This window comes from Chiloscyllium plagiosum, unplaced genomic scaffold (genome assembly GCF_037043375.1).
Source record: "Chiloscyllium plagiosum isolate Xiang-an unplaced genomic scaffold, Cpla_swu_hap1 HiC_scaffold_52, whole genome shotgun sequence".
Classification (NCBI taxonomy): Eukaryota; Metazoa; Chordata; class Chondrichthyes; order Orectolobiformes; family Hemiscylliidae; genus Chiloscyllium; species Chiloscyllium plagiosum.
In genome coordinates, this window is record NW_028270190.1 from 2,581,222 (window position 1) to 2,602,964 (window position 21,743).

The 21,743-nt window shown below is 46.0% G+C and overlaps 1 long non-coding RNA gene across 1 annotated transcript in view; it reads right to left on the reverse strand.

The window, feature by feature from the left end:
- The window catches only part of LOC148134742 (uncharacterized), an 81,928-nt gene that overhangs the window by 30,019 nt on the left and 30,166 nt on the right, over window positions 1-21,743 (reverse strand). Inside the window, exon 3 of the long non-coding RNA XR_015755609.1 lies at window positions 18,958-19,079. This is a non-coding gene — a long non-coding RNA (uncharacterized LOC148134742). The remainder of the gene's footprint in view (window positions 1-18,957; window positions 19,080-21,743) is intronic.

Consider the following 21,743-nt stretch of genomic DNA (forward strand, 5'->3'; position numbering starts at 1 on the left):
CACCATGTGCTTCATTTGTCTGTTCTTCTCCCTTTTAAAAGTGCTGTTGTTTTGACTTTTCTTTCCTCCAAAGTTCCAAAACAATGCAACAGCATATAAAACAGTTATTGCTGCTCCTGAAATTCAAAGAAATCACCTCCAACACCCAAAATACCTCAAAAAAAGGAGCAGCTATTACAGCCAGAAATCTTTGCAGTCTTCCATCTTGGATTACCCAGAATCTATTTGAGCATCATCGTTTGCACAATTGAACCTGTTAAATTTGAGATAAAACCATTTCAGAGATTACTGCAAGAAAAGATGCCATTTAGAAACTCTGCCAGCTTTCCTCACAAACACCTGCATAGTTTTTTTTGTCCCCTTCGCGCTGTCAATTTACACATTGTGCTTTTCAGAAAATAATCCTTTGCTGTCTTGAATGCCTGATTTGTACCGACCTCACCACACATTCAGGCAGAACACTCCAGATCCTAACCATTTAATGCAGGAAATAACTTCCACGTGTTGCCATTGCTTCTTTTACCACTTATCCGAAATAAATACTTTCTGGTTCCCAATTCTTTCACCATTGGGAATGTTTTTTACCCAATGTACTCTGAGTTAATGGACGCACTAAGTTCTGAAAATATTTTATGCTATCTACTTAATTTTAAAACTGGTTACCTTCACTATGCACGGAATAATCAAGAAAATTGAAATATTCCTCTGAAATCAATCTGATGAGATTTAAGGAAGGTATTGATATAACCTTCCTTACTTTGACTTGGTCCTTTGTAATGACATTTCTAGTTCTTTACTGTTGCTCATGCAGAAATTTTCTGCACTTAATTCAAATATTAACTCATCTTGATTTTAGCATTTTGAGCTTTGACAACTAAAGGGCATTGTTCTGTAAGTGGGACTGAGGGCTAAATATCAATCTCAGTACATGTTTCTATATCCTTGTGCACTTGGTTGACACCACATCCACAAGCATCCCCAGTCCCTCCATTACCGACGCTCGGTAGCAGCAGTGCGTATTACCTACAAGATTCACCGCAGAAGTTTACCAAAGATCCTTCGGCAGTATCGATATTTGGTGTTTTGACCCATTCACAGATGCAACCAATATCAGGTTAGCTGGCCAGGCTAGAATTTTTGTCCAACCCTAATTGCTCAGTGTAATTGAGTGAACCACATTGCTGTAATTCTAAAATCACATGCAGGTTAGATGAGGTAAGGAAGACAATTTCCTTCCCTATACATCAGTGAAACTGATGGGTTTATTTTTCCCAATAAGCAATAATGGTTTCATGGTCCTCATTAAACTCTCCATTCCAGGATTTTACTGAATTCTGATTCCACTGTCTGCTAAGACAGGATTTGAACCCAGTTCCCAGACCATTACCTGGGTCACTGGATTCCTGGCCAGTCATGTCCATATCCTGTGAATTAAAAAGAAATCGCCTTGCACATTTTGGTCCATGTGGGTATCAAGAACACAGGAGAGACAATGAAAGGGATTCTGCTGAGGGAACCTGGCCATCTGAGGTTGAAATTAAAACACAACATTGCCAATTTGAATTGACTCTGCACTTCTCTGATGAAATTGTCATTGTGGAAATCAGATCATAGTTTGGCACCTGTAGCTCAATAATAGAGGTCGGACAAATGAGTTTTGATTCACGGGATACTGACACCAGTTCTGGGTGAAAGAGTGTGATGAACTGTTGGGACAATCTTCATTTTCACTGAGCACAACTACTCTTGGTAATTCTCTTCCACAGAGAGCAGCAGATGCTGAGTTGTTATCAAGAATCATGTTGGATCTACAAGCAAATTAATTAATGGTTGTGGGAGTGGAGGTGGAGTCAGCTGGAATGCGCAGAAGATCAATCTTCTTTCATGGGGAGGTTTAATTGCCCCCAAGATGCTGTGCTGCTTGTGGTGAGGTGACATGGGAGGCAAATACCTGACTCAGTGTTCCTGTCACAATTGACATTTTGTGACATGATTGTTGCTCGACTGACCATGGACATCCCCTGAAATTAAGCTTGTTAATTTCTTCCTTTCAATAATATTAATTACACTGCAGGCCTTTTAATCACTCCAAGCACTACAGTCAAAAATCGCGACCATAGTTTGTTTCAGTGAGTGGACTGCAACAGTTTCACTTGTAGAAGTACTCACCCCACCCTCCTCTAAATGCTTTCGAACTTAGAGCTTTTGAAGATGCACTTAACCTGCACAATCTTACAAATTTACTGCTCTCCTCTCAAGCTGCTTTAAGCAGAAATCAACGCTATCGTGTCCCGCATCCTCACAATCTGTTTCAGTGATACTGACCTGCAGCACACTCCTTCCAGTCCGTTTCACAGTGATAATGACCTGCAGCATATGCATATCACCGTCTGAGTCAAAACATTTCCCTTCAGTTACCCTTTCGATCTTCACCCACTAACTTTAAACTGATGCCCTCTCGTCCACAATTTCCATGCCTGGGAAAAAGATTGAATGCCCTCACCCTTTGCATGCCTGTCATGATCTGGTACACTTCTATAAGATCCACCCTCATTTCCTGCACTCTACAGAAATGTCCTAGTTTACCCAATCTCTCCTCAGAACTCAGACAGTTGAGTCTTGGCAACATCCCAGTAAATTTCAGTTTGGTAACATCCTTCCTGTAGCAAGGTCACCAAAACTGAACACAATGCTCACAAGTGCAGCCTCATCAACGTTCTGTATAACTGCAACATAACTTCCCAACTTCTGTATTCAATGCTATAACTGATGAAGGTCAGTGTGCCAAATGCCTCCTTCACTATCCTGTCTACCTGTGACTTCACTTTCAGAGAATTGTGCATCTGAACTACAAGGTCCCTCTGTTGCACTACACTCCTTAAAGCCCTAACATTCAGCATGAAATTCCTGTCTTGATTTGACTTTCCAAAATGCAAGACCTCCAGTCAGAGAGGTGCATAGCATGAAAACAGATGCAACCCATCCACGTTGAGTAGATATCCCAACCCAGCCTAGTTCCACTTGCCAGCACCCAGGCCCACATCCCTCCAAACCCTTCCTATTGATATACCCATCCAGATCCTTTTAAATGTTGCAACTGTACCAGCCTCCACCACTTCCTTTGGCAGCTCATTCTACACACACACTACCCTCTGCGTGAAAACGTTGCCCCTTCGGTCTCTTTTATATCTTTTCCCTCTCACCCTAAACCTATGCTCTCTAGTTCTAGACTCCCCACCCCAGGGAAAAGATCTTGTCTATTTACTCTATCCAAGCCCTTCATAATTTTATAAACCTCTATAAGATCACTGCTCAGCCTCTGATGCTCCTGGGAAACCAACCCCAGCCTATTCAACCTCTCCCTATAGCTCAAATCCTCCAACCCTGACAACATCATTGTCAATCTTTACTGAATCCTTTCAAGTTTCGAGATATCCCTCTGATCGAAAGGAAATCAGAATTGCACACAATATTCCAATATATTGTTGGCCTCACCAACATCCGCAAAATTACCTCCTAACTCCTATACTCAATATTCTGACCAGTAAAGGAAAGCATACCAAGTGCCTTCTTTCCTATCGTTTCTACCTGTGACGCCACTTTCAAAGAGCTATGAACCTGCACTCCAAACTCTATTTGTTCATCAGCACTCCCTCGGACCTTACCATTAAGTGCACAAGTCCTGGTGATCTGTTGTTGAGGGCAGTGTCTCAATGAGACTGTTAGCAGTGACTGTATGGTTACTGGGAGGTGTGTGAATGAGGAGAGGTTCACTGTGAGACTGCGTTGACTCAAATGTTACTGGGAGGTATGTAGATGAGGTCAGGCTTTCTATGAGACTGTTTGCAGTGAATGTATGGTCACAGGGAAGTGTGTACATCAGGTTAGGCTTTCTATGAGATGGCATACAGCGACTGTATGGTAACTGGGACGTGTGTGGGTGAGGCCAGTCTCACTGTGAGACTCTTTGCAGTGACTGTGTGGTAACTGGAAGATGTGTAGATAAGGACATGCTTTCTGATACTATTTGTAGTGACTGGTCACTGGGTGGTGTGTACATGAGGACAGTCTCACTGGGAGACTGTGTGCAATGACTGTATGGATACTGAGAGATGTGTAGATGAGGGCAGTCTCACTGTGAGACTCTTTGCAATGACTGTATGGTTACTGAGAGATGTGTGAATGAGGAGAGGTTCACTGCGAGACTGATTGCGTTGACTCTAATGTTACCTGGAGGTATGTGGATGAGGCCAGTCACCTTGGGAGACTGTATACCATGACTGTCTGGCCACAGGGAGGTGTGTAGATTAGGCCAGTCTCACTGGGAGACTGTGTGGTTACTTGGAGGTGTGTAGAGGAGGATAGAATCTCTGAGACAGTTTGCGGTGACTGTATGGTTACTGTGAGGTTTGTAGATGAGAAACTCTCTGAGACTGTTTGCAGTCACTATATGATCACTTGGGAGTGTGTAATTGAGAAAAGTCTCTCTGAGAGACTGTTTGCAGTGACTGTCTGGTAAGTTGGTGGCGTGTTGATGAGGCCAGTCTCACTGGGAGACTGTGTGCAGTGAATCTATGGTTTGTGGGAGGTGTGTAGATGATGCCAATCTCACTGGGAGACTGTTTGCAGTGACTGGGTGGTTACTGGGAGGTGTGTAGTTGAGGATAGAATCTGTATGAGACTGTTTGCGGTGACTGTCTGGATACTCGGTGTGTGGATGAGGACAAGCAATCTCTGACTGTATGGTTACTGGGAGGTGTGTAGAAGAGTCCAGTCTTACTGGGAGACAGTTTGCAGTGACTGTATAGTTATTGGGAGGTGTGTAGATGAGGACAGCCATCCTATGAGGCTGTTTGCAATCACTATATGATCACTTGGAGGTGTGTAGATGAGAAAAGTCTCTCTGTGAGACTGTTTGCAGTGACTGTATGGTAACTGGCAGGCGTGTTGATATGGCCAGTCTCACTGGGAGACTGTGTGGTTACTTGGAGGTGTGTAGAGGAGGATAGAATCTCTGAGACAGTTTGCGGTGACTGTATGGTTACTGTGAGGTTTGTAGATGAGAAACTCTCTGAGACTGTTTGCAGTCACTATATGATCACTTGGAGGTGTGTAGATGAGAAAAGTCTCTCTGTGAGACTGTTTGCAGTGACTGTATGGTAACTGGCAGGCGTGTTGATATGGCCAGTCTCACTGGGAGACTGTGTGGATACTGGGAGGTGTGTACATGAGACCAGTCTCATTAGGAGACTATGTGCAGTGAATGTATAGTTAGTGGGAGGTGTGTTGATGATGCCACTTTCACTCCGAGACTGTTTGCGGTGACTGTATGGTTACTGGGAGTGTGAAGTTGAGGACAGGGTCTCTATGAGACTGTTTTCAGTGAATGTATGGTTACTGGCAGCTGTGTGAGTGGGGTAAGGGTCTCTATCCGACTGTTTGCAGTGACTGTATGGCTACTGGAACTTGTGCAGATGAGAACAGGCTCTCTATGAGCCTGTTTACACTGACTATACGGTCACTGGGAGTGTGTAGATTAGAACAGGTTCTCTCTGAGACTGATTGCAGTGACTGTATTGTTACTGGGAGGTGTGTAAATGAGGATAGACTCACAATGAGACTATTTGCGATGACTGTATGGTTATTGTGAGGTGTGAGGTTGAGGACAGGTTCTCCATAGACTCTCTGCAGTGAAAATATGGTTACTGGGAGGTCTGTAGATTAGGACAGGCTCTCTGAGACTGTTTACAGTGACTGTACAGTTAGTGTGAGGTGTGTAGATGAGGACAGGCTCTCTATGAAATGTTTGCAGGGACTGTATAGTTACTGGCCGCTGGATAAGTGGGGAAAGGGTCTCTATGTGACTGTTTGCAGTGACTGTATGGCTACTGGAACTTGTGTAGATGAGGACAGGCTCACTAATGTAATGTTTGTATTTACTTTATGGTCACTGGGAGGTGTGTAGATCAGAACAGCCTCTCTCTGAGACAGATTGCAATGACTGTATTGTTACTGGGAGGTGTGTAGATGGAAGTAGTCTCACTGAGACTGTGTGCAGTGACTATGGTTAACTGGAGGTGTGTAGATGAGGCCAGTGTCACTGTGAGACTGTTTTCAGTGACTGTATGGTTACTGGGTCGTCTGTAGTTGAGGATAGACTCTATATGAGAGTGTTTGCAGTGACTGTATGGCTACAGGGAGGTGTGTGGATGAGGACAGGCTCTCCCTAAGCCTGTTTGCAGTGACTGTATGGTCACAGGGAGGTGTGTATATGAGGCCAGTCTCACTGGGAGATTGTGCTGTGAATGTGGATAGTGGGTAGTGTGTAGAAGATGCCAGTCTCACTGGAAGACTGTTTGCAGTGACTGTATGGTTATTGGGAGGTGTGCAGATGAGGCCAGTCTCACTGGGAGACCGTTTGCAGTGACTGTATAGTTACTGGGAGGTGTGTAACTGGGGACAGGCTCTCTATGAGACTTTTTTGCAGTGACTGTGTAGTTAACTGGGAGGTGTGAAGATGAGGACAGTCTCTCTAAGAGACTGTTTGCAGTTACTCTCTGGTTAATGGGAGGAATGTAGATGAGGCCAGTCTCACTGTGAGCCTATTAGCTGGGACTTTATGGTTACTGGGAGGTGTGTAAGTGGGGATAGGCTCTCTATCAGATTGTGTGTGAAATGATCCTCTGGTTACTGAGAGGTGTGTAGATGACAGTAGTCTCACTGTGAGACTGTGTTTGCGGTGACTGTATGGTTATTGTGAGGTGTGTACATATAGACAGGCTCTCTGAGACTAATTGCAGAGACTGTATGTTTACTGGGAGGTGGGTAGATGAGGCCAGTCTCACTGGGAGACTGTTTGCAGTGACTGTATGGTTACTGTGGGGTGTGTAGTCGAGGAGGGGCTCTCTGAGACTGTTTGCAGTGACTGTATGGTTATTGAGAGATGTGTAGATGAGAACAGGCTCTTTGAGACTGTTTACAGTGACTGCATGGTTACTGGGTGGTGCGTAGGTGAGCATAGGCTCTCGAAGTGACTGTTTGCAGTGACCCAATGGTTACTGTGAGGTGTGTAGATGAGGCCAGTCTCACTTAGAGACTGTTTGCAGTGACTGTATGGTTACTGGGAGGCATGTGAATGAGGACAGGTTATTTGAGACTGTTTGCAGTGACTGTATTACTGGGAGGTGTGTAGATGAAACGAGTCTCACTGTGAGCCTATTTGCCGTGAGTGTATGGTTACTGAGAGGTGTGTGCACGAGGACGGGCTCTCCATGAGACTGTTTGTGGAGACTGTATTGTTTGTGGAAGGTGTGTACAGGGACAGGATCTCTGAGACTGTTTGCATTGACTGTATGGTTACTGGGTGGTGTATGAATGAAGACAGGCTCTCTGAGACATTTTGCAGTGACTGTATGGTCACAGGGAGGTGTGTATATGACGCAAGTCTCACTGGAAGACTGTTGGCAGTGACTGGGTAGGTACTGGGAGGTATGTAGATGAGGATAGAATCCCCATGAGACTGTTTGGTTACTGGGAGGTATGTAAGTGGGACAGATTCTATATGAGACTTTGGAGAGACTGTATTGTTTGTGGGAGGTGTGTAGGTGTGGACAGCCTCTCTGAGACCGTTTGCAGTGACTGTATTGTTTCTGGGAGGTGTGTCGTTGAGGACAGGCGCTCTCTGAGACTGTTTGCAGTGACTGTGGTTACTGGGAGGTGTGTACATGAGGACAGGCTTGCTTTTAGACCTTTTTCAGTGACTGTATGATTACTGGGAAGTTTGTTGGTGAGGCCAGTCTCACTACAAGTCTGTTTGCAGTGACTGTATGGTTACTGGGATGTATGTAGTTGAGGATAGGCTCTCTCTGAGCCTGTTTGTTTGCAGTGACTGTATGGTTACTGGTAGGTGTGCGGTTGAGGCCATTCTCACTGTGATACTATGTGCAGTAACTGTATGGTTACTGGGAGGTGTGTGGATGGGGTCATGATCTCTATGAGACTGTTTGCAGTGACTGTATGGTAACTGGGAGATGTGTTGATGAGGCCAGTCTCACTGGGAGATTGTGTGCAGTGACTGAATGGTTGCTCAGCGATGTGTAGAAGAGGTCAGTCTCTCTTTGAGACTGTTTTCAATGACTGTATGTCTACTGGAAGGAGTGTTGATGAGGCCAGGCTTTCTATGAGACTGTTTGCAGTGTTGGTATCGTTACTGGGAGGTAGGTAGATGAGGACAATCTCACTGTGGCACTGTGTGCAGTGACTAGATGGTTACTGGGAGATGTGTGGATGAGGGTAGGCTCTCTGAGACTGCTTCCAATGACTGTATGGTTACTGGGGGGGGGGGGGGTGTAGATGAGGCCAGTCTCACTGGGAGACTGTTTTCAATAACTGTATGGTTGCTGGGATATGTGTGGATGACAACAGGCTTTGTGTGAGACTGTTTGCAGTGTCTGTATGGTTACTGGGAGGTGGGTAGATGAGGCCAGTCTCACAGTGAGACTATTTGCAGTTATTGTATGGTTACTGAGAGGTCTGTAGCTGAAGAAAAGAGGTCTCTATGAAACTGTTTGCAGTGATTGTATGGTTACTGAAAGATGTGTAGGTGAGGACAGGTTCAATGTGAGACTGATTGTGGTGACTGTCTGGTTGCTTAGAGGTGTGTAGAAGTTGCCAGTCTCACTGTGAGACTGTTTTTAATGACTGTATGGTTACTGGGAGGTGTGTAGATTACGCCAGTCTCGCTGTGAGACCGTGTGCAGTGACTGTATGGTTACTGGTAGGTGTGTGGATGAGGACAGGCTTTCAATGAGATTGTTTGCAGTGTCTGTATGGTAACTGGGAGTGGGTAGATGAGACCAGTCTCAATGGAGAGTGTATTTGCAGTGACTGTATGGTTACTGGGAGGTCTGTAGCTGCAGAAAAGGGTCTCTATGAAACTGTTTGCAGTGATCGTATGCTTACTGAAAGGTGTGTAGGTGAGGACACGTTTACAGTGAGACTGATTTGCCATGGCAAACCAGGGAACTATAGACCGGTGAGCCTGACCTCTGTGGTGGGCAAGTTATTGGTGGTAATCCTGAGGGACAGGATGTACATGTATTTGGAAAGACCAGTGGAGTGCCACAAGGATCGGTGCTGGGCCCTCTACTTTTTGTCATTTACATAAATGATTTGGATACGAGCATAAGAGGTACAGTTAGTAAGTTTGCAGATGACACCAAAATTGGAGGTGTCGTGGACAGTGAAGAGGGTTACCTCAGATTACAACAGGATCTGGACCAAATGGGCCAATGGACTGAGAAGTGGCAGATGGAGTTTAATTCAGACAAATGTGTGGTGCTGCATTTTGGGAAAGCCAATCTTAGCAGGACTTATACACTTAATGGTAAGGTCCTAGGGAGTGTCGCTGAACAAAGAGACCTTGGAGTGCAGGTTCATAGCTCCTTGAAAGTGAAGTCGCAGGTAGGTAGGATAGTGAAGAAGGCGTTTTGTATGCTTTCCTGTGTTGGTCAGAGTATTGAGTACAGGAGTTGGGAGGTCATGTTGCGGCTGTACAGGACATTGGTTCGGCCACAGTTGGAATCTTGTGTGCAGTTCTGGTCTCCTTCCTATCGGAAAGATGTTGTGAAACTTGAAAGAGTTCAGAAAAGATTTACAAGGATGTTGCCAGGGTTGGAGGATTTGAGCTTTAGGGAGAGGCTGAACAGGCTGGGGCTGTTTTCCCTGGAGCATCGGAGGCTGAGGGGTGACCTTACAAAGGTTTATAAAATTATGAGGGGCATGGATAGGATAAATACACAGTCTTTTCCCTCGTGTCGGGGAGTCCAGGACTAGAGGGCATAGGTTTAGGGTGAGAGGGGAAAGATATAAAAGAGACCTAAGGGGCAACCTTTTCACGCAGAGTGTGGTACGTATGTGGAATGAGCTGCCAGAGGAAGTGGTAGAGGCTGGTACAATTGCAACATTTTAAGAGTCATTTGGATGGGTATATGAATAGGAAGGGTTTGGAGGAATATGGGCCGGGTGCTGGCAGGTGGGACTAGATTGGGTTGGGATAGCTGGTTGACATGGACAGTTTGGGCCGAAGGGTCTGTTTCCATGCTGTACATCTCTATGACTGTATGGTTACTGCGAGGTGGGTAGATGAGGCCAGTCTCAGTGGCAGATTGTTTGCATTGATTCTGCGGTTGCTGTGACGGGTGTAGATAAGGACAGGTTTTGTATGAGACTGTTTGCAATGACTGTATGGTTACTGGGAGTTGTGTTGATGAAGCCAGTCTCACTGGGAGACTGTGTGCAGTCACCGTATGGATACTGGGAGGTGTGTAGATGAGGCCAGTCTCACTGTGAGACTGTTTGCAGTGACTTTATGGTTTCTGCGAGATATGTAGATAAGGACACTGCAGCTATGATACCATACAGTCACTGCAAATAGTTAGTGGGAGGTGAGTGGATGAGGACAGGTTTTGTAAGAGATTGTTTGCAGTAATTGTATGGTTACTCGGAGGTGGGTGGATGAGGCCAGTCTCACTGGGAGACTATTTGCAATGACTGGTTACTGGGAGGTCTGTAGCTGAGGAAAAGGGTCTCTTATGAGACTGTTTGCAATGATACTATGGTTATTGAAAGGTGTGTAGGTGAGGACAGGTTCACTGAGTCTGATTGCGGTAACTGTATGGTTACTGGAAGGTGCATAGATGAGGACCGGCTTTGTATGAGACTGTTTGCAGTGACCGTATGGTTATTGGGAGGTGTGTGGATGAGGACATGCTCTCTGAGGCTCTTTGCAGTGAATATACAGTTATGGAAGGTGTGTGGATGAAGACAGGCTTTCCATGAGACTGTTTGCAGTGACTGTATGGTTACTGGGAGTCGTGTTGATGAGGACAGTCTCACTGGAAGACTGTGTGCATTGACTATATGGTTACTGGGAGGTGTGTAGATGAGACCAGTCTCACTGTGTGACTGCAGTGACTGTATGGTTACTGGAAGATATGTAGATGAAGACAGGCTCTTTCTGAGACAGTCTGCAGTGACTGCATGGTTACTGGGTGGAGTTTAGATGAGGGCAGGTTCTCCATGAGACTGATTACAGTGACTGTGTGGTCACTGGGGGGTGTGTAGATGAGGACAGGCTCTCTATGAGAATGTGTGCAGTGACTATATTTACTGGGAGGTGTGTCGATGAGGCCAGTCTCACTGGGAGACTGTGTGCAGTGACTGTATGGGCAGTGGGAGGTGTGTGGATGAGAACAGGCTGTCTCTGAGACTGTATGGTCACTGGGAGATGTGTAGGTGAGTACAGGCTCTCTGAGACTGTGCAGTGACTATGTTTACTGGGAGGCGTGTGGATGAGGACAGGCTCTCTGAGACTGTTCACTGTGACTGTATGGCTACTGGGAGATGTGTAGATAAGGACACGCTCTCTATGATACTATTTGCAGTGACTTTATGGTTACTGGGAGGTGTGTAAATGAGGCCAGTCTCAGTGGCAGATTGTGTGCACTGACTTTATGGTTACCTGAATGTCTGTAGTTGAGGATAGGGTGTCTGAGACGTTTGCAGTGACATATGGTTACTGAGAGGTGTGTTGACGAGGCCAGTCACACAGTGACATTGTTTGCAGTGACCGTATGGTTACTGTGATGTGTGTTGACAAGGCCAGTCTCACTGTCAGTCTGCATGGAGTGACTGTTGTTGCTGGAACATGTGTAGTTGAGGACAGACTCTCTATGAAACAGTTTACAGTGACTGTATGGTTACTGGGACATGTGTAAATGAGAATAGTCTCTCTATAAGACTGTTTGCTGTGACTGTATGGTTACTGGGGGTATGTAGATGAGGACAGGCTCACTGTGACTGGGATATGTGTAAATTGGGCAATTCTCACTGTGACACTGTTTGCAGTGACTGTATGGTCACTGGGAGATGTGTGGATAAGGGCACTCTGTCTATGAGACTGTGTTTGTAGTGTCTGTATGGTTACTGGGAGGTGTGTAGATGTGGCCATTCTCACTGAGACTGATTCCACTGACTGTATGGTTACTGAGATGTGTGTTGATGAGGCCAGTCTCACTGTGAGACTGTTTGCAAATATTGTATGGTTACTGGGACGTGTATAGATGAGGATAGTCTCTCTGAGTATGGTTAGTGGGAGGTGTGCAGATGAGGACAGGCTCTGGATGTGTCTGTTTACATTGACTGGATGGTTTTTCTGTGTGTCGATGAGGACAGGCTCTCTGAGACTGTTTGCAGTGACTGTATAGTTACTGGGAGGCGTGTTGATGATGCCAGTCTTACTGGACGACTGTGTAGTGTCTGTATGGTTACTGGGAGGTGTGTAGATGTGGCCAGTCTCACTGTGAGACTGTTTGCAGCGACTGTATGGTTACTTGGAGGTGTAGCTGAGGACAGGCTCTCTGAGACTTTTGGCAGTGGGTAACTGTGTGACGTGTTGTTGAGGCCTGTCTCACCCTGTGTGCAGTGACAGTATTGTTCCTGGGATGTGTGAGGTCGAGGGTGGTCTCTCTGAGTCACTTTGCAGTGACTGTATGGTTACTGGGAGGTGTGTAGCTGAGGACAGGCTATCTCTGAGACTGTTTGCAGTGACTGTATGGTTACTAGCAGCTGTGTAATTGAGGACAGGCTGTCTATGAAACTGTTTGCATTGACTGTAGGGTTACTTAGAGGTGTGTAGATGAGGACCGGCTCTCTATGGGACTGTTTGTTGTGACTGTGTGGCTACTGGGAGGCGTATTGATGAGGCCAGTCTCGTTGGACAACTGTGTACAGTGAATGAATAGTTGCTTAGAGGTGTGGAGAAGAGGCCAGTCTCACTGAGACTTTTTCAATGACTGTATGGTTACAGGGATATGTGTAGATAAGAACACGCTATCTAAGATCCTTTTCGCAGTGACTGTATGGTAACTGGGAGGGGTGTGGATGAGGCCAGTCTCACTGTGACTCTGTTTGCAGTGACTGTATAGTGACTGGGAGATGTGTAAATAAGGTCACACTATCTATGAGACTCTTTGTAGTGACAGTATGGTCACTGGGAGGTGTGAGGATGAGGACAGGCTTTCTAGGAGACTGTTTGCAGTGTCTGAAAAGCTACTGGGAGGTGGGTTGATGAGCTGAAAATGTGTTGCTGGAAAAGCGCAGCAGGTCAGGCAGCATCCAAGGAGCAGGAGAATCGACATTTCGGGTATGAGCCCTTCTTCAGGAAGGACGTTTCTTCATGCCCGAAACCTCGATTCTCCTGCTCCTTAGATGCTGCCTGACCTGCTGCGCTTTTCCAGCAACACATTTTCAGCTCTGATCTCCAGCATCTGCAATCCTCACTTTCTCCTCAGTGGGTAGATGAGGCCAGTCTCACTGGAAGACTATTTGCAGTGACTGTCTGGTTACTAGGAGGTCTGTAGCTGAGGAAAAGGGTCCATATGAAACTGTTTGCAATGATTGTATGGTAACTTAAAAGTTTGTAGGTGAGGACAGGTTCACTGTGAGACTGATTGCGGTGACTGTATGGTTGCTTAGAGGGGTGTAGATGAGGCCCATCTCACTGTGTTTCTGTTTGCAGTGACTGTATAGTAACTGGGAGGCATGTTGATGAGGCCAGTCTCACTGGACGACTGTGTGCAGTGAATGTATGGAGAAGAGGCCAGTCTCACTGTGAGACTTCTTTCAATGACTTGATGGTTACAGGGATATGTGTAGATAAGAACACGCTATCTAGGATATTATTCGCAGTGACTGAATGGTTACTGGGAGGTGTGAGGATGAGTTGAAACTTTATTGCTGGAACAGCACAGCAGGTCAGGCAGCATCCAGGGAACAGGAGATTCGACGTTTTGGGCACAGGCCCTTCTTCAGGATTCCTGAAGAAGGGCCTGTGCCCGAAACGTCGAATCTCCTGTTCCCTGGATGCTGCCTGACCTGCTGTGCTGTTCCAGCAATAAAGTTTCAACTTTGATCTCCAGCATCTGCAGACGTCACTTTCTCCGGTGTGAGGATGAGGACAGGCTTTCTATGAGACTGTTTGCAGTGTCTGTATGGTTACTGGGAAGGGTGTGGATGAGGACAGGCTCTGTATGAGCATGTTTTCAATGACTGTATGGTTAGTGGAACATGTGTGGATGAAGACAGGCTCTCTATGAGACTGTTTGCAGTGACAGTATGGTCACTGGGAGTAGTGTTGTTTGGGCCTGTCTCACTGGGCGACTGTGTGCAGTGTCTACACACCTCCCAGTAACCATACAGTCAATGCAAACAGTCTCACTATTACTGTTTGCAGTGATGGTATGGTTACTGGGAGGTGTGTTGATAAGGACAGGGTCTGTATGAAACTCTTTGCAGTGACTTTATGGCTACTGCGAGGTGTGTAGATGAGGACAATTTTTCTATTAAACTGTTTACAGTGTCTGTATGGTTACTGGGAGGTAGGTAGATTAAGCCAGTCCCACTGTGAGACTGTTTGCAGTGACTGTATAGTTACTGGGAGATGTGTAGATAAGAACACGCGATCTTTGATACTATTCGCACTGACTGTATGGTCACTGGGAGGATGAGGACAGGCTTTCTATGAGACTGTTTGTAATGTCTGTATGGTTACTGGGAGGTGGGTAGATGAGGCCAGTCTCACTGGGAGACTATTTGCAGTGTCTGTCTGGTTACTGGGAGGTTTGTAGCTGAGGAAAAGGGTCTCTATGAAACTGTTTGTAGTGATTGTATGCTTATGGAAAAGTGTGTAAGTGAGGACAGGTTCACTGTGAGACTGATTGCGGTGACTGTATGGTTGCTTAGAGGTGTGCAGAAGAGGCCCGTCTTACTGTGAGACTGTTTTCAATGACTCTATGGTTACTGGGAAATGTTTAGATTCAGCCAGTTTCACTGTGAGACTGTTTGCAGTGACAGTATGGCAACTGGGAGTCTTGTTGTTGATGCCTTTCTCACTGCTAGACTGTGTGCAATGACTATATGGTTACTGCCATGTGTGTAGATGAGGATGGGCTCTCTGAGACTGTTTGCAGTAACTGTATTGTAACTGGGAGGTGTGTTGATGAGGCCAGTCTCAGTGGACGACTGTGTGCAGTGGCTGTATGGTTGCTGTTAGATGTGTAGAAGAGGGCAGTCTCACTGAGACTGTCTTCAATGACTGTATGGTTACTGGGAGATGTGTAGGTTATGCCAGTCTCACTGTGAGACCGTGAGCAGTGTCTGTATGGCTACTGAGGTGTGTAGATGAGACTTTATGAGACTTTTTGCAGTGACTGTATAGCAACTTGGAGGCGTGTTGATGAGGCCAGTCTCACTGGACGACTGTGCAGAGACTGTATGGTTACTGGGACATGTGTAGATAAGGACACGCTATCTATGATACTATTTGCAGTGACTGTATGGTTAATGGAAGGTGGGAAGATGAGGCCAGTCTCACTGGGAGATTGTTTGCAATAACTGTCTGGTTACTGGGAGTTCTGTAGCTGAGGAGAAGGGTCGCTGTGAAACTGTTTGCAGTGATTGTATGGTTACTGAATAGTGTGTAGGTGAGGACAGATTCACTGATTGCGGTGACTGTATGGTTGCTTAGAGGTGTGTAAAGAGCCAAGTCTCACTGTGAGACTGTTCTCAATGACTGTATGGTTACTGTGAGGTGTGTGGATGAGGACATGCTCTCTAGGAGACTCTTTAGAGTGAAATATATGGTGACTGGAAGGTGTGTGGAAGAAGTCAGGCTCTCTGACTGTTCGCAGTGACTGTGTGGTTCCTGGGAGGTGTGTAGATGAAAACGTAAGGACTGCAGATGCTGGAGATCAGAGCTGAAAAATGTGTCGCTGGAAAAGCGCAGCAGGTCAGGTAGCATCCAAGGAGCAGGAGAATTGACGTTTCGGGCATAAGCCTGAAGAAGGGCTTATGCCCGAAACGTTGATGCTGCCTGACCTGCTGCACTTTTCCAGCAACACATTTTTCAGCTCTGATCTTCAGCATCTGCAGTCCTTACTTTCTCCTAGGTATTTAGATGAGGACAGGTTCTCTACGAGATTGTGTGCAGTGAGTATATGGTCACTGGGTGGTGTGTGGATAAGGACAGACTTTCTATTATGCTATTTGCAGTGAATGGTCACTGGGAGGTGTGTAGGTGAGGACAGGCATCTCTAAGAGTCTGTTTACAGTGACTGTATTATTTCTGGGAGTTGTGTAGGTGGCGACAGGATCTCTGAGACAGCTTGCAACGACTGTATGGTTACTTGGAGTTGTGTAGATGAGGTTGCTGAGGGAGGCAGAAGAGGAAATAGCTGCGGCCCTGACAGATATCTTCGTCGCATCCTTAAACACAGGTGAGGTGCGGAGGACTGGAAGGTTGCTCATGTTGTCTGCCTGTACAAGTGGGTAGTAGGGATATTCCAGGTAACTATAGAGCAGTGAGTCTGACATCAGTAGTGGGAAAGCTGCTGGAGAAGGTACTGAGGGATAAAATCTATTTATATTTGGAAAAGAATGGGCTTCTCAGTGATAGGCAACATGGTTTTGTGTGGGGTAGATCGTGCCTTACCAAATTAATAGAGCTCTTTGAGCAAGGGACCAAGTTGATAGATGAAGGAAGGGCTGTAGATGTCATATACATGGACTTTAGTAAGGTCTTTGATAAGGTTCCCCATGATAAACTAATGAAGAAAGTGAAGTCACATGGTATGCATGGTGTTCTAACTAGGTGGATAAAGAACTGGTTGGGCAACAGAAGACAGAGAGTAGTAGTTAAAGGAAGTTTCTCGAACTGGAGATATGTGACAAGTGTGTTCCAAAGGGATCGGGGCCACTGTTATTTGTAAGGTACATAAATGATCTGGAAGGGGGCATTGTTCGTCTGATCAGTCAGTTTGCAGATGACACTAAGATTGGTGGAGTAGCAGAAAACATAGGGGACTGTCAAAGGATACAGGAGAATATATATAGACTGGAGAGTTGGGCGGAGAAGTGGCAGGTAGAGTTCAATCCAGGCAAATGCAAGGTGATTCATTTTGGGAAGTCTTATTCTGAAGCGAATTACAAAAAACACAAGGACATCGGGAAAAGTTGAAGAGAAGCGAGATCTGGGAGTGCAGGTTCATTGTACCCTGAAGCTGGCTGCCCAGGTGGATAGAGTGGTCAAGAGGGCATATGGTATGCTTGCCTTCATCAGCTCTTGAGTATAAGAGCTGGCAGGTCTTGTTAAAATTGTACACGACATTGGTTCAGTTGCATTTAGAATACTGTGTACAGTTCTGGTCACCGCATTACCAAAAGGACGTGGACGCTTTGGAGAGGGTGCAGAGAAGACTTACAAGGATGTTGCCTGATATGGAAGATGCTAGCTATGAAGAGATGTTGAGTAGGTTTGTTTTCATTAGGAAAAAGGAGATTGAGCGGGGGGGGAACCGGATTGAGGTCTACAAAATCATAAAGGATATAGACAGGGAAGATAGAGATAAGCTTTTTCCCAGGGTGAAGAATCCAATATTAAGAGATCACGCTTTCAAGGTGAGCGGTAAGGGAGATACATGCAGCAAATACTTTACACAGAAGGTGGTAGGTGCCTGGAACGCGTTACCAGCAGAAGTAGTAGGGGCAGGCACAGTGGATTCATTTAAGATGCGAATGGACAGATGCACGAGTAGGTGGGGAGCAGAGGGATACAGATGCTTAGGACTTGGCCGACAGGTTTAGACAGTGGATGTGGATCGGCTCAGGCTTGCAGGGCCGAAGGGCCTGTTCCTGGGCTGTAAATTGTCTTTGTTCTTTATACAAAGGCACAGATTGGATGAGGTTACAGAGTTCACAGGAGTGCAGTAACAGGAGGAGGAAGCAGACATAGTATGTCGTGTAGAAGGAGGTCAATTAAGTAGTGTTTATTGGAAAGATGGTTACAACAAGGTGATTAAAAAGATCAGGATGGTTATCAAGACTGGATGAGGTTAGTGACACTGAAAGTTGTGGACACTGGACAAGTTTACAGAGGTAGCAATGGTTCTTCGGACTGAAAGAGGTTTCAAAGAGACAGCTGTAGGGACTGGAGGTGGTTACATCAATTGAGAAAATGTTACAAGGACATGGATAGTTTTAGTGGCTGGAGGAGATTACAGGGTTAGGAAGGCTAGTCGTGACTGGAAGAAGGAGAGATAGCGATCTTTTTCGCAATTGGAGGAGGTCAGAGATAGAGAAGGTTGAAGAGACTGGAGGTGGTAACAGACATGGGGAGGGTCAAAGTTACTTCAGAAGGTCACGCAAAGAGCAGGTTACACAGAAAGGGAAAGCTGTAGCCACTGGACAACTTTAAGCAGTTGGGGAGATTTGTATGAACAGTAGGAGATTACAGAGATCGTGCATTGTTGAATGGGAGGAATCAGTGTTGCAGGGACTGGAGGAGAGTGTAGCGATGGGGAGGGTTCGAGGTGTTGGTTGAGATTTGTAGACACTGGAGGAGATGGCAGTGATAGTGACTACGACAATGACTGGACATTGAGATTGCTGAGATAAAACATGTTGTAGAGACAGGAACAAGTTACAAAGATAGGACAGTAACAGTGACTGGAAGACGTTACAGAGATTGGGACTGTTATCAAAGTTAGAAAGATGAAACACACAGGATCATAAGATGTGACATAATTACAGTTTTGAAGACAGAGAACAGAATAGAATACAAAGATATCAGACTTAATTACCAGCCTCTCATGAGGAGCCTGCTTTTACCTTTGTTAAATTGAGCTTCATTAAAACAGCATGTGAAGGTCCCAGTCATCAATTGTGGCCTGTGCTGTCTTCGTGGAACTCAGTAAAGCAGTGGTGAAAGCAGGCCTGTCATGACAGGATGACAATGGAGCCTTTGTGTTCCCACTGCAGCTCTTTAGCTATGTCACTTTTGTGGGCTTTTTGCTTTGAGTCCTCTAATTCATCTCCTGCTTTATCCAACATGAGTGATCTTACCTGCAGGATTTATTGAACGCTGTAGATCTGTCTTTCATTTTTCCTGGCTGCTTGACTGTCTTCAATGTGGTTCTGGATGAGATAGGAGTTGGGAATTCTGCTCCGTCAAGAACTCCAAGTAGCTACAGGAGACACAGAAATAGACAGACTCCGAAATTAAATCCATGTAGTGTGGATTACACGTGCAGAATGGTATGGAGTCTCAGAGATCTGGAAAATCCCAGCCTCCGCTCCTGGCCTGTGCTACAACATCTCTCTCCTCTTCCCTTGAGAGTGGAGAATTTTGTTGGCCCAGGATCTCAGAGTAGCTGCAACAGAAAGTGGCAGACAGAGTCATAGAGATGTACAACACAGAAACTGACCCTTTGGTTCAACCTGTCCATGCCGACCAGATATTCCAACCCAATCTAGTCCCACCTGCCACCACCTGGCCCAAATCCTTCCAAACCCTTCCTATTCATATACCCATCCAGATGCCTTTTAAATGTTGCAATTGTACCAGCCTCCACCACATCCTCTGGCAGCTCATTCCATACACGTACCACACTCTGCGTGAAAATGTTGCCCCTTAGGTCTTTTAATTGTAGGACAGGCACAGTAGGGAGTACCCAAATCAAGTATTTGACACTCACAAGCGAGAACCTGGTTTGAAGTGTGTGTATTTCAACGCGAGGAGCATCCGAAATAAATTTGGTGAACTGGCAGCGTGGGTTGGTACCTGCCAAAAGTCTCAGAGAACTTGTTCTCAGCTACACAACTTCCAAGTAACCATACAGTCATTGCAAATAGTATCATAGAGAGCGTGTCCTTATCTACACACCTCCCAGGAACCAAAGAGTCACAGCGAACAGTCTCATTGAGAGCCTATCCTCAACTACATACATCCCTGTAACAATACAGTCACTCCATACAGTCTCACAGTGAGACTGGCCTCATCAACACACCTCCCAGTAAATATATAGTCACTGAACACAGTCTCATAGAGAGCCTGTCCTCACCTACACACCTCCCAGTGACCATACATACACTGTAAACAGACTCATAGAGAGCCTGTCTTCATCTACACACCTCCCAGTAACCAGTCACTGCACACGCTGACTGGCCTCAGCTATACACCTTCCAGTAACCATACACTCACCGCTAACCATCTCAGAGAGACTGTCCTCATCCACACACCTCTCAGTCACCAAACAGAAACTGTAAAGAATCTCATAGTGAAACTGGCCTCATCAACACACCTCCCAGTAACCATACAGTCATTGCACACAGTCTCCCAGTGAGACTAGCCTCATCAACAAGCTTCCCAGTTACCATATAGTTACTGCAAACAGTATCACTGTGAGAATGACCTCAACCGCACACCTCCCAGTGACCACACAGTCACTGCAGATAGTATAATAGAGATCCTGTCCTTACCTACACACCTCCCAGTGACCATACAGTCACTGAAAACCGTTTCATAAAGAGTCTATTCTCATCTACATACCTCCCATTAATCACCCAGTCACTGCACACAGTCTCCCAGCGAGACTGGCCTCATGAAAACACCACTCAGTAACCATACAGTCACTGCAAACAGACTCATAGAAAGCGTGACCTCATCGACACATCTCCCAGAAACATTAGAGTCAATGCAATCAGTCTCACAGTGAACCTCTCCTCATTCACACACCTCTCAGTAACTATACAGTCATTGCAAACACTCTCATATAGAGTCTATCCTTAACTACAGACGACCCAGTAACCATACAGTCACTGAAAACAGTCTCAGATCAAGGCTGTTCTGATCTACACACCTCCCAGTGACCATACAGCCACTGCAATCAGTCTCAGAGAGAGCCTGTCCTAATCTACACACCTCCCAGTGTCCGTACAGTCAGTGTAAACAGGCTCATAGAGAGACTGTCCTCATCTATACAAGTTCCAGTAGCCATACAGTCACTGCAAACAGTTGGATGGAGACACTTTCCCCACTCACACAGCTGCCAGTAACCAAACATTCACTGAAAACAGTCTCATAGAGATTCTTTCCTCAACTACACACCTCTCAGTAACCACCCAGTCACTGCAAACAGCCTCCCAGTGAGATTGGCATCATCTACACACCTCCCAGTAACCACACAGTCACGGCACACATTCTCCCACGGTGACTGGCCTCATCTACCCACCTGACTGTAACCATACAGTCACCTTAGGGAACATCTCTGGGACACCTGCACCAATCAACCACACCGCCCTGTGGCCCAACATTTCAACTCCCCCTCCCACTCTGCCGAGGACATGGAGGTTCTTGGCCTCCTTCACCGCCACTCCCTCACCACCCAACGCCTGGAGGAAGAACGCTTCATCTTCTGCCTCGGAACACTTCAACCCCAGGGCATCAATGTGGACTTCAACAGTTTCCTCATTTCCCCTTCCCCCACCTCACCCCAGTTCCAAACTTCCATCTCAGCACTCTCCCCATGACTGTCCTACCTGCCTATCTTCCTTTCCACCTATCCACTCCACCCTTCTCCCTGACCTATCACCTCCATCCCCACTGTCCTCAACTACAGTTCTCCCAGTGGGCATACAGTCAATGCAAACAGTCTCACAGTGAGCCTGGCCTCATTTACACACTTCCCAGTAACCATACAGACACTGCACACAGTCTCCCAGTGACACAGGCCCAAACAACACGACTCCCAGTTACCATACTGTCACTGCAAACAGTATCATAGTGAGCCTGTCTTCATCCACACACCTTCCAGTAACCATACAGTCATTGAAAACAGTCTCATGCAGAG